The sequence below is a fragment of the Globicephala melas genome, chromosome 5, assembly GCF_963455315.2.
Source record: "Globicephala melas chromosome 5, mGloMel1.2, whole genome shotgun sequence".
NCBI classification, from domain to species: Eukaryota; Metazoa; Chordata; class Mammalia; order Artiodactyla; family Delphinidae; genus Globicephala; species Globicephala melas.
This window is the reverse complement of record NC_083318.1, coordinates 112,948,724-112,965,744: the sequence shown is the minus strand read 5'-3', so window position 1 is coordinate 112,965,744 and position 17,021 is coordinate 112,948,724. Positions and strand designations below refer to the sequence as shown.

The window sequence follows — 17,021 nt, the reverse complement described above, 5'->3', positions numbered from 1 at the left end:
GAGTCATGGGCATATACACACTAACAAACGCAGTAAGGTAGATAGCTAGTGGGAAGCAGCCGCATGGCACAGGGATATTGGCTCGGTGCTTTGTGACAGCCTGGAGGGGTGGGATGGGGAGGGTGGGAGGGAGGGAGACGCAACAGGGAAGACATATGGGAACATATGTTTATGTATGACTGATTCACTTTGTTATAAAGCAGAAACTAACACACCATTGTAAAGCAATTATACCCCAATAAAGATGTTAAAAAAAAAAAATATTTGAAAAAAATTCCAGAAAGTTCCAAAAAGCAAAACTTGAATTTACCACGTGCTGACAACTGTTTACCTAGCATTTACATTGTGTTCACAACTATTTACTTAGCATTTTCATTGTACAGGCATACCTTGTTTTGTGTTTTTTTAGTTTTTTAAAAATTATTTATTTTTGGCTGTCTTGGGTCTTCGTTGCTGCACGCGGGCTTTCTCTGGTTGCGGTGAGCAGGGGGCTACTCTTCGTTGCGGTCCGCGGGCTTCTCATTGCGGTGGCTTCTCGTTGCGGAGCATGGGCTTCAGTAGTTGTGGCTTGCGGACTCTAGAGTGCAGGCTCAGTAGCTGTGGCGCATGTGCTTAGTTGCTCCGCGCCATGTGGGATCTTCCCGGACCAGGGCTCGAACCCGTGTCCCCTGCATTGGCAGGCGGATTCTTAACCACTGCGCCACCAGGGAAGTCTCCATACCTTGTTTTATTGCACTTCACTTCATTGTGCTTCGCAGATGCTGTTTTTTTCATATATTGAAGGTTTGTGGCAACCTTGTGTCAAGCCAAGACTTCAGGCACCATTTTTCCAATAGCATTTGCTCACTTTTTGTCTCTGTCATATTTTGGTAGTTCTTGTTATAGTTCAAACTTTGTCATTATTATTATTATATTTGTTATGGTGGTCTGTGATCAGTGATCTTTAACGGTACTATGGCAAAGAAATCACAACTCACTGAAGGCTCAGCTGATGGTTTGCATTTTTTAGCAATAAAGTATTTTTTTTAAATTAAGGTATGTACGTTGTTTTTTAAAGACATAATGCTATTATTGCATACTTAATGAATCATAGCACAGTGAAAACATAACTTGTATATACTGGGAAACCACAAAATACGTGTGACTCGCTTTACTGCAACATTCGCATTATTGCAGTGATCTGGAATTGAACCTGCAATATCTCTGAGGTCTGTCTGCCTGTATTACATATTGTAAATCATCTAGAGATGATTTAAAGTATATAGGAGGGTGTGCATAGGTTATACGCAAATACCATGCCATTTTATATAAGGGACTTAAGCATCCTTGGATTTTGGTGTCCATGGGGATCCTGGAACAGTCCCCACTGGATACTGAGGGACGACTGTATTTCCTTTTTTTGTTCCTTGAGATGAGTTGGCTGGAATGTGGTCTTAGCTCCAGGCTGTCTGCTAAAGAAAGCATGGTTCTCAGAGCTCTTGTTAACTGACCTATTGATTTAATCTTCAGCTATGATGGGGGTTGATGGGGTCTCTGTCTTAGGCAGAATGAGGACGACAGGTCTGGGTTTCCAGTGCTGGGTAGAAGTAGGAGTAGGATGTTGTCTGTATAAGGCCACGAACCTCAGAAAGGAATGGGACAGCATGTTCCAACCCATTTGCGGGAATGGCAGTTCCTGCCGGATAGCAGGAATCTATCCAAAGGCAGAAAGCAGTGGAGGGCAGTTACTACCAACCACAGAATTAACAGGACGCCTAATGCTTTTTAAAAAATTATTAGCTTAACTTTTTTTTTTTTTTTTTTTGCGGTACGCGGGCCTCTCACTGCTGTGGTCTCTCCCATTGCGGAGCGCAGGCTCCGGACGCGCAGGCTCAGCGACCATGGCTCATGGGCCCAGCCGCTCCGCGGCATGTGGGATCCTCCCGGACTGGGGCACAAACCCGTGTCCCCTGCATCGGCAGGCGGACTCCCAACCACTGTGCCACCAGGGAAGCCCTAGTTTAACTTTTTAGTTTGGAAAATTTTGAGCATGCGCAAACAGAAAGGAAAATATAATTAAGCTACATGTGCTCAATATTCGCCTTTGATAACCATTGCCACACAACCAGCCTTGTTTCTCCTATACTCCTCACCACCCCACTGCCATTGTTTTGACAGAAAGCCCAGTATTACATCGTTTCATCCATAAATACTTCAGTGTATAACTCTCAAAGATAACTCTCTTTATGAACCAAAATATACTTGTCACACCTAAAAACAAAGAATAATTCCTTGAGATTACAAAGAATTGGGCCATATTCATTTTTTCCCCTGATATTCATTTACATTTTGTTTCCTCCTCATGCCTGCGTCCTGTAACAGTCGGTTTGAATCTGGATCCAAATACGTTGCATTTGACTGATAAGTTTCTAAGTCCCATTTAATCTATGGGTTTTTCTTTCTCCCTTTTCCCCTTGACAGGAATTCCTGATACTCTTCCATTCATTTTAAAAAACCTTTAAAATAGCACTCTTCCTGAGTTATCATTGAGTTATAATAATAAAATGGATAATAACGAAAGTAAAAAAAAAGGCATTTGACCCATATTGACGTTATTTGGGTGTTTCTGTCTAATCTTGGTAGTCAGTGATCACTTTTTTTTTAAACCATGAAAATTGCGTGGCATCATTATGGCTACTTTTGGTTCATGAAATAGCTTTGAACACTTCGTAGACAACAAATCTTTGATGATTTCCTCGACACCAGCCTGAAACTTTTTTTTTGTGGCTGCATTGGGTCTTCGTTGCTGTGTGCGGGCTTTCTCTAGTTGCGGCGAGCGGGGGCTTCTCTTTGTTGCGGTGCTCGGGCTTCTCATTGCGGTGGCTTCTCTTTGTTGAGAACAGGCTCTAGGCATGCGGGCTTCAGTAGTTGTGGCTCGTGGGCTCAGTAGTTGTGGCTCATGGGCTCTAGAGCGCAGGCTCAGTAGTTGTGGCACACGGGCTTAGTTGCTCCGTGGCATGTGAGATCTTCCCGGACCAGGGCTCAAACCTGTGTCTCCTGCATTGGCAGGTGGATTCTTAACCACTGCACCACCAGAGAAGTCCCCAGCCCGAAACTTTTGCATAAGAAAAGATAGCTCCCTCAAGAAGTATCCAGTGTGGCCCTGGAGAGTAACTGGTAAAAAGTGAATTAAAATATGTTATACTAAGTGCTAAACAAAAGTATAGGGTGTGGTTGCCTGGGGAGGGGAGGAGCTAAGCCTGTGCTGGTTGGGAAAGGCTTTGTGAAAGAAGCAGTATTTGAACTGGAGCTTGTGGGGCAGAGATGTGGCTTGTGGGGGGTGTTTGTATAGTTTAACAAGCTCATACCCACCAACACAGGGACAAGGAGATAAGGAAGGCCTTTCAGGAGCTAAAGTGGATGCCAGTGCTTTCTGAGAACTTTGAAAAACTCGTGTTTTCCTTAAAATTGCCACAGAGTAGCAGCATGTTAAAAGCCACATATTAAAAAAGGCATGCAAAATGATAGCTGTAAAGCAGAGGTAGAAATATTCTAAGATTGGTTCTAAGAGTTTAACAGTCTTTATGGTCACTTAATCTTTAAAATTGGTTAGTCAGTGGGCACATGAAAAGATGCTCAACATCACTAATCATTAGAGAAATGCAAATCAAAACTACAGGAGGTACCATCTCACACTCGTCAGAATGGCCATCTTTCAGAAGTTTACAAATAACAGATGCTGGAGAGGGTGTGGAGAAAAGGAACCCTCCTACACTGTTGGTGGGAATGTAAGTTGGTGCAGCCACTATGGAGAACAGTATGGAGGTTCCTCAGAAAAGTAGAGTTGCCATATGATCCAGCAGTCCCCCTCCTGAGCATATATCCACGCAAAACTATAATTCAAAAAGATACATGCACTCCTATATTCATAGCAGCACTATTTACAATAGCTAAGGCATGGAAGCAACCTATCCAGATGAATGGATAAAGAAGATGTGGTATATGTATGTGTACACACACACACACACACACTGGAGTATTACTCAGCCATAAAAAAGAATGAAATCATGCCATTTGCAGCAACATGGGTGGAACGAGTGATTATCATACTAAGTGAAGTAAGTCAGAAAGAGAAAGACAAATACCATATGATATCACTTATGTATGGAATCTAAAATATGACACGGGAATTCCCTGGTGGTCCAGTGGTTAGTACTCTGCACTTGCACTGCAAGGGGCACAGGTTCGATCCCTGGTTGGGGAACTAAGATCCCGCAAGCCACGCAAACAGAAACAGACTCACAGACAGAGAGAACAGAATTGTGGCTGCTGGGGCGGGTTGGGGGGATGGGGGAGGAATGGACCGGGAGTTTGGGGTTAGCAGATGCAAACTATTATATATAGAATGGATAAACAACAAGGTCCTACTGTACAGCACAGGGGACTGTATTCAGTTATCCTGGGATAAACCATTATGGAAAAGAATATAAAAAAGAATGTATACGTATGTATAACTGAATCACTTTGCTGTACAGCAGAAATCAACAAAACGTTGTAAATCAACTCTACTTCAATTAAAAAAAGGTAATTAGTATTTCCCAAAGTCCTAAATTAAATGATGGTGCAGCATAATAATTAGACATTTATAATTAAGGCTGAGTCATTAAAATGTTAAAAGATATCTATAATCTGTGTTTTAGAAGGCAAAGATCAATGCCAGATATTTTTTAAAAAGCTTTCCATCTCCTGAATAAATGTTAAAATGTAGGACTTAGGGCTTTAAGGTATGAAGACATGAGTCTGGAAGCTCCACAGTCAGGAAGACGTGCTTGTTTGTTGGTTTTGAGCCACTGGGTGTATCTGGTCATGTGCCTCCTCTCTACCTCAGTAGGCTAGATACACATGCATAGTTGAGCAAACGCTGTGGCCAGCACTGTGCCAAGCGCCATCGAGACAAAGGCATCGTTCCTCCCCTTGAGTGGCGGGCTGTCTGTTGGGGAGATTGCTGAAAGCGTGCATTGTGGTAACAGTTATTGGGGAATTCGGGGAAGGCGCTTTGGAGACATCATTTCTGGTCTGAGTTGACACATCAGAGTTAGCCAGGGAAGGAAAGATGGAAGTGAAGCCCCAGTTTCACTTCCTTAAGGGAAAATGGATTGAGTTTGAGAATGAAGGAGGACTATGTTTGCATATCACTGCCCTGCCGCCCCCCCACTAGTGTCCAGCTCTGTAGCTATTCAAATGAAGTGTTGGAAAGTGGAGAGAAGGCCAGTCTGGGAAATCAGTGGTTCCCTCCATGTATGAAAGTCAAATTTCTTTGAATGGATGTGCTGTGTCCTTGAAAAGGCCAATATTGCCTTTTTCAGGACAGTGTTTTCAAGCGAGTAGTTTTTCCTGATAATATTGCCAACCTAGAGGTGGAGAGCCGGGCACCGTTAGTGGCCAGGATGGCTGTGTCGCTTCCGTGCGTGTCCTCCAAGGAAAGTCCTGTGCGGTGTTTCCCTGCCAGAATTCCAGACATGGTTCTCCCTGGCGTGGCAGGACATGCTGTACTTATCTGAGGTGGGCAGCTGTCCAGGAATTTAAGGACTTTTAAAATAGTGCTGTCGTGTTCATGGTGTTCTTTTGAAAGCCCTTCATGTTGCATTTACTTCTCTGCATGCATCCTGTCATCCTGTCTTTCAGTTTTTGTCTGTTGCTGAAATGTGACTCTCAGCGTCTGAAGGTTCTGGCACATCAGGGCATTTGCGTGAGACCCCGCGGGGGAGGGAAGCTTGGGGGAGGAGGGGACGCCGGAGAGAGAAGGGAGAGCTCGCTGCCCGATGGTGCACAAAAGGTGCTTGCTCCTCATCCAGAAGGGGCCAGGGGCGACTGAGCTGGCCAGCAGACATGGGGGGTGTCTTGTCCCGCAGCTGCATCCTTCTCTCCCTTGAGCAGGAAGACCCTGTGTGTACACAGACTTATTTGTTTTTGATGTGGACCATTTAAAAAAAATAAATTTATTATTTACTTTTGGTTGTGTTGGATCTTCGTTCCTGCATGTGGGCTTTCCCTAGTTGTGGTGGGCTACTCCTCGTTGGGGTGCGCGGGCCTCTCATTTCGGTGGCTTCTCCTGTTGTGGAGCACGGGCTCAGGCATGTGGGCCTCAGGAGTTGCAGCATGCGTGCTCAGTAGTTGTGGCACTTGGGCTTAGTTGCTCCGTGGCATGTGGGATCCTCCCGGACCAGAGATCGAACCCATGTCCCCTGCATTGGCAGACGGATTCCCAACCACTGCGCCACCAGGGAAGCCCCATGTATACAGACTCTTTTGGCTTTTGAGACCTCTTTCTTTCTTTTATTTTCCCTTCCCCATGTTTTTCCCCACAACGGATTTCACTCTTGTGAAAACACTGGGCCAGGGAACACTTGCTGGGTGATTGGCCTTGAGCTTCCGTCTGGATAAAGAAGGCACTAGGCTTCTGAATCCTGAAGGCTTTTGTTAATACAGTAAGTCCCCTACATACGAACCGAGTTCCGTTCTGAGAACCTGGTGGTTAAGTCTAACGAAGTTAGCCTAGGTACCCAACTAATATCATTGGCTATATAGTACTGTACTGTAATAGTAATTACAGTATTACTGTACTGTAATACTTCTCTTACAAATAATGCATAAAAAACAAACACAAAAAATAAAACATTTTTAGTCTTACAGTACAGTACCTTGGAAAGTACAGTAGTACAGTACAACAGCTGGCATACAGGGGCTGGCATCAAGTGAACAGGCAAGAGGAGTTACTGACTGGAGGAGGGAGAGGAGGTGGGAGAGGGTAGAGCTGAAAGATTGTCAGCAATAGGAGACGGAGGCCAAGCTGCAATTTCACTCATGCCTGACGTTGATGGAACGCACGTTCGCATCTTTGAAAGTTCGAAACTTGAAGGTTCATATGTAGGGGACTTAACTATAGTTTAGATGCTTCCAGGCAAGACACGATGGGTGTTTCTTCAGCCCTCGTCTGATTTGCTTCACTCCTTTCTCATCATTCTTTCATTTTCTCAAGGATCTTACAGAAGCATTTGGTTAAGTGATTTCTATATCTTTTGGGAGTTTTGACACTGATTTTTGTTTCAAACTTTCTCTGACTCTTTTAAAATTTCAAAAGTCCTTCATGATGTTCTTAAAATAATATTTGTTGGTTACAATGAACTAAATATCTTTTATTTCTGGGGAGGAATTTTTATGATATTCTTTCTTTAGTACACCCTAGGGCAGTGGTTCTCAAAGCTGGGTCCCTGCACTAGTAGCAGTAGCATCACCTGGGAACTTGCTAGAAATGCACATTCTTGGGTCACACCCCAGACCTACTGAATCAGGAACTCTGGGGTGGGGCCCATCAGGCTGTGTTTTAATAAGGCCTCCAGGTTATTGTGCAACCTGCTGACAGCAGAACCACTGGCCTAGGGTGCAAGTGAAATCTCCACCGGCTTTCGTCATGGTCTTGTAGCTAGATCTGTCTGAAAGTTGGAAACACTATGAATGGCTTTTTGACGACTTTATGCTTCCCAGGATGTTAAAGTAGTCTTCAAGACCCTAAGCTTTCACTTGTCGTTTCCGAAGGGTTTTGGACTATATTAGTTTATTATAAAGGAACAAGTTTCTGCTGTTCGGAATTTTAGCGTGCCTTAATTTGTGTTTAACATTGCTTACGAGTTTCTATAGTGTGATAAGTATCTAAGGTATTACATGCCATCGGAAAGATTGTGCCTTTAGTGTTATCTAATTCTATAGTGTATCAAACCTACTTTAATCAGTTCTTTTACAGATAAAGTGACACATTTTTTTATGCAGAATTCTCTTGGCAGTCACATTCAGCTGGGAAAGAATATCCCTTGAACTTACAGAAACATTTCTCAGTTTAGTTTAAAAACTGTCAGTGTTCTACATTTTTTTTTAAACTTTTTTTTTTTTTTTTTTTTGGCTGCATGCAGCTTGTGGGATCTTAGTTCCCTGACCAGGGATCAAACCTGGGCCCACAGCAGTGAAAGCGTGGAGTCCTAACCACTGGACCACCAGGGAATTCCCTCCTGTCAGTGATGGAAATTCATGAAGAACTTTTCTCCTTGGAACTGACCTTTACAATTGGACAGCACTGTTTTTCTTGTACATTCATTACAATTCAGTCAGAGGCAGATGTCATTGTGAAACCTGTTCTTCAGGAATGCACCTTTTGAGATCTTTCTCTGACCTAGAATCCTCTAGAGGCCACAGTCGGGGCTAACTCAAATCAGACTTCTGTCATGAGCGCACGTGTCACAGGCAGGAGGCCTGGGCTCCTCGCTGACCCTTTTCGTGTGCGGCCTTGCCTCCTGACTCAGTGTCTTTGCCATTGGTGACTCACTGTCATCTGTGCCCTCGCAGCCTTGTCATCATCAGATGCTCCTTCCCTACTGAAACTTACGTTTCCTGTGTTTCAGCTCCTTGGGCTTGTTCTCTGCTTCTGCGGAATCAGCTCGCTCTTGCCATAAACTGGTCAATCCTGACGTGAAAGAGTAAAAAGCAGGCGTGGGTTCCTGCTGTTTACTCCCCCACCTCCAACAGGGGGCGCCAGAATGTAACCAGTCCGCGCAGTCGGCTCTCTCATCCAGAGGACTGGTTGGTTCCCTTAGTGGGAATTAGTTCAGCTGAATCCACAGTTTCATGAGGAAACTATTTTCATTCAGATCCTGTTGTGAAACACTCAAAGGTATGGCCTAGACTCCTAAAACAAAGAGCTGAGGGGGAACTTAGGGAAACTTAGATTTAACCCCTTCAATGAAAAAAAAAAAGGGGGGGGGAACAGGAACAGTGAGGTGGAGGGATTTGATTTACAGCACAAGTTAGTGACAGAGATGAAAAGAGCATCTTTCTCCCATCTCCTGGTCCTTGCCTTGAGCTCCTCGAGATTTAATACCCTCCCCTCCCCCTTCGAATATGGGTGAGGTGTATCCCCCAGGCAGCAGTCAGGAGGAGACGTGAATTTGGTTTTTAATTCTCCTGGCCTGTTTGGACAGCTGTAGCCCCTCACTGCTTCAATCAGCAAACCACTTAAGGACCGCTGAAGGAAGAAATTATGAACCCTGATGGTGGATGGGAGACCTGCCATTGAGACCTTCTGGATGGGTCGAGGAAGTACCAGTATTAGTACCTAAAGAGTGGGTGCCGGCATCTTGGAAGAAAATCCCAGACGCCATAGTATCTGGGATTTAAGGGAGCACCCCTTAAAGAAACGGTGCAGCGCCAAGATTCTTGATGGTACAGAGGAAGAAATGTGTGGGGAAAACCAGATATTGGTGACTGAGCTGGAAAGTGATTTGGAGGAGTTGGACTCTGAAAAAGCTTTAGAAACATCTGAAGTATATTTTGCGTATTGTCTTTTTAAAAAGTGTACACAAGAGGGATGTGTGATAAAAATATATCTAACTGCCCAAAGAGCTTTTTCAGTAAATATAAAAGCTCTTAGAGTTAAAATAGTAAATGAAGATGTCATCATCATTTTTTTTCAATAGTATGTAAAAATATGGAGTGTCTTAGTATTAGTGGCATGTTAGATTTAATGAATCGCAGTACTGCAGTGGTGATGGGAATTGTTAGAGGTCCAGGGGAAGACTAGTGGCCATGATAGTGTAGTGGAAAGAATATGGATTTTGGAAGCCATGGCAGCCATGAGGCACCCCCAGATCTCCTGCATCAGGGAGTGGAATCGACCGTTGGGCCCAGCTGCTGTAAGGTTCCATCGCTGCTTTAGTGTGAAGGCCACGGGTTCCAAGCCTGCCCCCAGCCAGTGAGTGAGCACAGCAGGGGTACTAAAGCAGTCTCATTCCTGGGGACTCTGGAGTCCTCTGACAGGCAGCCTTGGCTCGAGGAGTCCCTGATGGTCTGGTCAGACTTTTTCTAGAACTGCACTGCAGTCTAACATGCATCCACCCCACCTTCCTTCTCCCACCTTGTCTCCTTCCCCTGGGGCCAGATCTGCGTTGCTTGCCTCTTCCAGCCTCCCCTGGCTCCCTCTCCCTTTTCTCTCATAGATGTTTCCCCTAATAAATTTCTTGTATTTCGAGCCCTGTCTTGGTGTCTGCTTTTTAGAGGACCTGGTCTAATCCAGACATAGACTGTTCTGAAGGAGAGAGAACGTGTCCATACAGGAGACTCAACGTGGGCCTTCACGGTGACTGTTACCACCAGCAGCAGGAAATGTTGCGTTGATCCAGAAATGCTGTTCTTTATACTACTAAATTTGTGAGAGAATCCCACTTCGTTCATAAAACAAATATGTTTGAATGCCCATTATGAGCTGGGCAGTGTTCTAGCACCTGAGGATACAGTGAGGACTTAGGCCCTTTTCCAGGATGAGGTGTTTAGCTCGTGGCTGCATAGCAGAACAAGCTATCAAGGGCCTTTCTGCCGCAGGCCCTCCCTTTTCCCTCTTGGCCACTCAAGGAGCCCAGCCCTCACAGAAGGACTGGAGAGCTCGTCTCTTTGTTGTTGGTCAGAAGTGTAGGTGTTCTTTTCTGAATAGTTCTCCTTTCTACTTCTGTCTCTGTCTCGTATTTTCTTTCTAATTTTTATTGGAGTATAGTTGATTTACAAGGTAGTGTTAGTTTCAGGTGTACAGCAGAGTGAATCAGTTATACATACACATATATCCACTTGTTAAAATTCTTTTCCCATGTAGGCCATTATGGAGTATTGAATAGAGTTTGTCTCATATTTTCTCGATTCAGTAGTTCATTGCCTTCTTATTCATGAGGTTCCATTTCTACCTGTGCCCCTGAGTAATACCATTCACCTCGGAAATTAAAATTTTCTTATTTAAAGCTACAAACCCACCCAATTTCCAGTTCTCTCATGAAGCTTTTACAGCTTTCTGACTGGCTTATCTTTTACTCCGGTGGGGTTTTATTCCTTCTCATCATGTTCTGCCCAAGTATTTATTTTGTCTAAAAAATACAAGCCAGGTCTTTGTGTCCCTCAGGCACAGAGGGAATGAGGCTCGAGGTTAAATATCTGCACATCCTTATTAGGTTAACTCACTCCTACTAAACCCAATAGCTTTTGTTTGAAGATTCTCGATTTTTCCTAAGTATGATTGAAAACAACGCCAAAAACCTTTACTGGTGGGGTCTGTTTGATTTAAATAATGAGTAAAATTGGTACTTTTTTTCTATTAATGTCCTTCAAAACTGATGCTCCCCTCTCCCCGCCACGAACGCTAAGATATTTGTAGAAGACAGGCATTAAGTGAACCTTAAAATTTTGTGATACAATGACCTAACATCTTTTTTGAGAGCTAGGTCATGGCCAAACCTCGAGGGAATTAACTCGGAGCAGAAGTTGTCAGACCTTGAGCTCAAATCCTCTTGTTTTGTTAGGTGTCAAGCTACTCAGAGTTTAGGATTGAAAGTTGATAAAAACTCGGGAGTTTTTATTCTTGGACTGTCTGAATGAAAGCATAAGTGTGGTAAGTGAAGTCATGAATTTGGAATATATGTCAGTATTTTACAAATTATGGTTCCTAGGCTTTTCAGTGAAGTTGCCTTGGTCTGAAAGAATCAGACATCCAAGGAGCCATTTCATATTAATTGGCTCCTGATTTTCAGGTGTAAACTCTGCAGAATTAATGTGCAGTCCCTCTGCACCTGTGTCCTCTTTAGAGCTTTGTGTACAGGTTCATTAAGACGCTCTCCAGTTCTTGTCAGTTTGAGCTATTAGCACTATACAATTTAATTTCATTTTTACATTAATTTTTTTTCTACCAGGAGGGATCAGCTTAGCCTGTGCTGTACTTAAAAATAAAATATCATCCAGGGATTTATTTATTTTGAAGTTAAAATTGCTTCTAGCATGATATACTCTTCTTTGTTTTACTTAATTGTGTTAAGTAGACAGAGAGCAGGTATTATCCTTCTTTATAGTTGGGAATATGCAGGCAACAAAAGAGAATTATTTTTCCTATGGTCTAAAAACAGAACTAGTTCGGACAAAGGCCAAGTGAGAAAATGTTGGTCTCCTATTTGTCTCTGCAGCAGGGTTCTTTTAGAAAAACCAATTGTGAAACTTTTTCATTTTTTGCCAACATTAGAGCCTTTTAAAAAAAAAGTTGGAGGACTCTATTCTTCGTTTAAATTTTCCCTTTAAGATTTGAGCCTAGATTAATGGGGGAAGGTACAGCACAGGGTGAGACTGGTTAGATGGAGAAAAAGGTAGCAAAGGATGCATGTGGATGGGGAGTAATCTCATTAATTAAAGTGAATTGGTTTAATCAGGAGAAAAATCTTGTTTAGGAATATTGAGAAAGATAGTACTGAAATCAGTTTGACAAGATTGTTTAAGGTTCTGAAATTTAAAAAATGTTAATCTGGATTCTCAGTTGCATGGTCTGAACAGAAAGAGAGTTTATTAAAGAATATTAGGTAGCTTCCAGTATCTTTATCAGTTTTGGGGAACCGGGAATGATGCTGAGAGTTGCACTACAGAGCTGGGCTTGGAGAAGACAGTCACCACTGTTGCCACCAGGTGTGTAGAACAGTACAGTGTGCACCAGGCAACACCACTGCCCCTGGTGGTTGTTGGTAGAACTGCTGCATCTGGAAGGAATTGTTGCTACCACCCACCAGAATCTCTGTTCACTGTTTTTTAAGCACTAGCTTCCAAATCAAATTCTTGAGTGGGAACATCTGATTAGTGGAACTCTGGCCAGGTGCCAGGACCTCATGGAAGATGGCAGGGAAAGCAAGTGTCTGTGATTTTCAGCTTTTATAGTAGAAGGTGGGTTTTGCCCTATTTGGGAAGAGAATTCCTCAAACATAGGAAGGGGTTTCAAGTACCAGGTAGCCCAAAAGGGCAGATATACACTACCTATAATGTTTATGCCTGATTGTAAGGCAACACCATTTTCCCATGAAAAGATGAAACAAAAAATTTTTGGATAGCTTGAACTTACACACTTTTAGGTATGCATTTATGTGTCTGCTAGATAATCAGATGTGTATTTTCATTATTTAGTTGATTAAATGTGTGTCTGTATTTAAAAATTAAATTATCAATGTATACTTTAGGAATATTTTCCCCATTTATTTCATGAAAAAGTTATTCCAACTCTTGACGACTTTGACATCATATCACGGACACATTCGGAATTTTTCAGCACAGCTTTCCTCATGGCCACATCCGTCTGAGTTATTTGAGATACAGCCCCTTTTAAAATATCTTTCTGATGCTTTCATTGGAAATTTTATCTCAAGTCACAGGTACCCCCTTAGTGCACATTTGGACAGTCTCACTTAAAAAAAATTATCCCTGAGATGTATTTTTATGACTTTCTTTTTTAAAAAATTTACTTTGTTGAAGTCCAGTTGATTTACAACGTTGTATTAATTTCTGCTGTACAGCAACGTGATTCAGTTTTACATATATGTACATTCATGACTTTCTTAATGCAACTACTTAGCTTGTTTTTTTAGAGCGGTTTTTATATTACTGACCACTTAAAAGTGGTCAGTAATATTACTGACTTATTTGAGGTCATCTCCTGAACGATAAATAAATCTCTTAAATTTCTTAGCTTCCCCTTGCGTTTGTAACCCAGACCTGTTTGTGAGCTCTAAGCAGCTGAAACTAGATGTGATTGGGGCCGTTTTAGGCTAAGATTCCTCAAACAATTCTTTGTTCATCAAAATGATGGGGAGTGCACTCCTTCAGGAGAGTATAAGAATTCTTATATAGGGCTAAGTTCCTTTTTTCCTAAGGGACAAGTTCGGGAAAAATATTCCTTATGTTCAGATATGTATGAGGGTTCCTTGACATCCTTTCTCAAGGTTCTGTTTCAAGGAAAAATAAGAAACATGTCTTTGCTGAACGGTTTCTTTGCTGCTGTTCTTGACATTGGAATTGGAAAGTCGCGTTTTCGCTTCAGTCTAATGAAATGGGAAGTCTCTGGACGGTCATGGGAGAAAATTGTGGAAATTCTCCTTTGCTCTCAGATTATGCATTCCTTTGGGGTCAAGAACACATGGAATCCAGGCTTAAAATAACGAGGTCCGTGGGGGAATGGACATAATTCCTTCTGTTTCATTAGACTCAGTCTGTCCTCCTTAGTGCTGAGTGATTAGGAAGGCAGGATGTCGTGCTTCTGCTGGTTTATTCATTGTTTGACCTGGACTGAGACTTGAAAAAAATTACTAAAGCTATCCTAGGATGCAGTTCTGCCTTTGTTGCCTTTTACTGAATATGGGTTTCTGGTCCTAAGCTCCATTAGCATTAGAATGTATCAATACATCAGAACTTAGCCTTTGATCTCAAACTGAGGGAAATTTAAAGTACCGGCAGTGGTTTCTCCCCCCACCCCCGGTAGAGTCTGATTCTCTTCCGGTCAGCTAGTATTGTCAAGAGATTCTCAGCTTTGGCTTAAACTGTAGGGGTAGGTAAAGATATTACCCTATCTTTTCTTTCCTTTTTTAGACATTTAAGCTCTCATATCCAAATGTCTTACAAAAAGGGGTTTCAGACTCTACAGTGGGAAAAAATGTAATCCTTCAGACTGTTATATAATAAGCTTGTTCTTTTACTTTGGATTGTGAAGTTCGGATGGATTCTGTGGTTTGCCATCATAAGGCAACATGGAAATGTAGCTTGCGTTTCTGCCTCTCCCAACTCATGTGGAATCCCTGAATCAGAGAGATGGGTGGGACCTCAGGGGTTTCCTCGGCCAACTTCCTCTCAGTGCAGGAATCTGTGACTCTGTCTCTGGACACCTGTCACTTGCTTCTACTTGTTGATACGGAAGGAGCGGTGGGTGGGGAGGTGTCACATTACCTTGCTGGGTCCATTGTAATTTGTACTGAATTCCTCTTGATGGCGAACCCAAACCTGCTCTGTAGCTTCTCCTCGTTAGACCTGGTTTTGTCCTCTTCAAGCAAATCAAAATGATTTTTCCTTCTCTCATGTGATACCCTTTTAAATATTTGAAGACAGCTTTCATCATTTTCCCTCTCAATGTTCTCTTCCTCCCAAGTCTCATTAAACACCTCTGATTTTTTTTTTTTAAACCTGTTCCTTCTACACGTTTTTAGCCTTCTCTTCTCACATTCCTGCTTTGCCTCAGTTAGAGAAGGTCTCTCTTAAAATATGGTGACCATACTGTCGAGATAGGTTCTGATTTTACAGGACACAGTTGTATGATTACCTTGTTTGGATTTGAACAATATATGTAACCTATATATGTGTTCATCATCTTCTAGGACAATTTAACTGCTTTAGTTCATGCTGAACTTTCAGTTAACTCAAATTTTTAGGGGCTGCGGCCCCCGTTAAAGTCCACTGTTAAATTCACATGAGCTGTTGTTAAGATACCTTTTACACTTGAGCATTTGCCTTTCAAGACTGAAACCTGGCTGATTGCTTATCTCAGGCAAATTCTGTGGTGCCACTTTTGCATCCTTTTTAGGTCGAGAGCTACTCGAGCTGTGATTCTCTCATGCAGCGTTCAACCTTCCCTCCCAACTGTTGGTGCCTTGCAAACGTACATTTAAAAAATATACAAACATATAAGAAGTAAGAAGAACATCTTATGCTGTGATTCTCAAGAGAATTCTCTCAGGCAGGGTTGAGTCAACCATGGCCCATGGACCAAACCCACCTCACCTATTTTATAAATGAAATTTTGATGGACCACAGCTATACTCATTGATACACTATGTATGACTGCTTTTGTGCTGAAATCGCAGAGTTGAGTAGTTGGAAACCGAGGCTGTATGACTCAAAGCCTACATTATTTACTACCTGGCCTTCTGTAGAAAAAGTTGGCTGACCCCTGTTCTAAGGTGAGACCAACTGATTCATTAGCATGTTTTATGTTGATGTAGATACAAGACTATCCAAATCTCTTTCCAAGGCGCATTAGCAAGGCTTCTTATGACATTTTTTTTGGTGGCTGGTTCAAGTATTTTATGGGAAAAAATATAGTTATATAGTCTTATATGTGTGCTTATAAAAAATCACATTCTAAATTTGCTTTCTCTCTAAATTATTTGATTGATTTTTAATGTGTTAGTATTTGAAAGCGCTTCTCCATACTATTACCGCGGCTGTCTCTTTCAAATTTGGAAACTTTCCCCACCAGAAGTCGTCTTCGAGTTTTAGGTGCCGTCCCTAAAGTTGGTATGCATGTACCTCTGGGAAAGAAGAGTCATGTTTTGGCATTAGAAAACGTCCACACACTTATTACTAGCTTCCATACACTTATTACTAGCACTTCTAGTAATATTATATAGCACTTCTGTGAACTTATAAAAGGAACTGAGAGATTTCATGGAATCTCTATTTTGAGAAAAAGAAGAAAGCCATCTTTGTTGTTCAGTCTACATTGCCTTACTCTGAAGCATTTACCAGCTACTTCATGATTTTGTCCTTGAACAGAATGCCTAGGGTTCAATTCAGAAATGACATAATCAGACTTTCTTAAGGAAGGAAAATGATAATTTTAAATAAAAAAAAAATTAAAACTTTTTTTTATTAAAGAATTGCATTAGAGTGGTGCCTGTCACAACTACTGTTTTCTTTGATTTGGAAACAGGCTTATTGACCTGCCAATGGTAAGGTGGAAACTCCTTATATATTTTGTCTATGCTAGTGCTAGCCCTTGAAGGTCAGACAAATATTGCATCAAATTCTCCAAGTGAAGGACAAATATAAAATTGCTCATGTGGAATCTTTGTGTCCTGGTCCTTTTGTGAACGACAGTGTTTACTCCAGGGTATGGAGTTTCAGGGTTTGAATTTTAAAAGGTCTTCGTGTACCCATGTTGTTGATGCCCACATCTAGCCCCGACTGAGCATCTCCGGGTCCTGTTCTGACGGCCACTGGAGCCCATCGGATCTCGTCCACCTCCTCCGCTGCTTCCTGACTTCTTCAGGGGCTTTAGTGATGCTGAATTGCTGGTACTTCCGTGCACTGGAAATGCTGTTTTCCCCTCTCTCATGGAGGGCCTTTGTTTTACTCTTATCCTTGACCTGGAGAGCTCCTGTACT

The 17,021-nt window shown here is 42.3% G+C and overlaps 1 protein-coding gene and 1 non-coding gene across 4 annotated transcripts in view; both read left to right on the top strand.

Annotated features, from left to right (window-relative positions):
- Positions 1 to 17,021, top strand: part of ARHGAP10 (Rho GTPase activating protein 10) — a 327,186-nt gene that overhangs the window by 84,172 nt on the left and 225,993 nt on the right. The gene's annotated exons all lie outside the window — the stretch shown is intronic.
- Positions 4,171 to 4,243, top strand: TRNAA-UGC (transfer RNA alanine (anticodon UGC)). Its single transcript has one exon. It is a non-coding gene; the product is annotated as a tRNA-Ala (tRNA).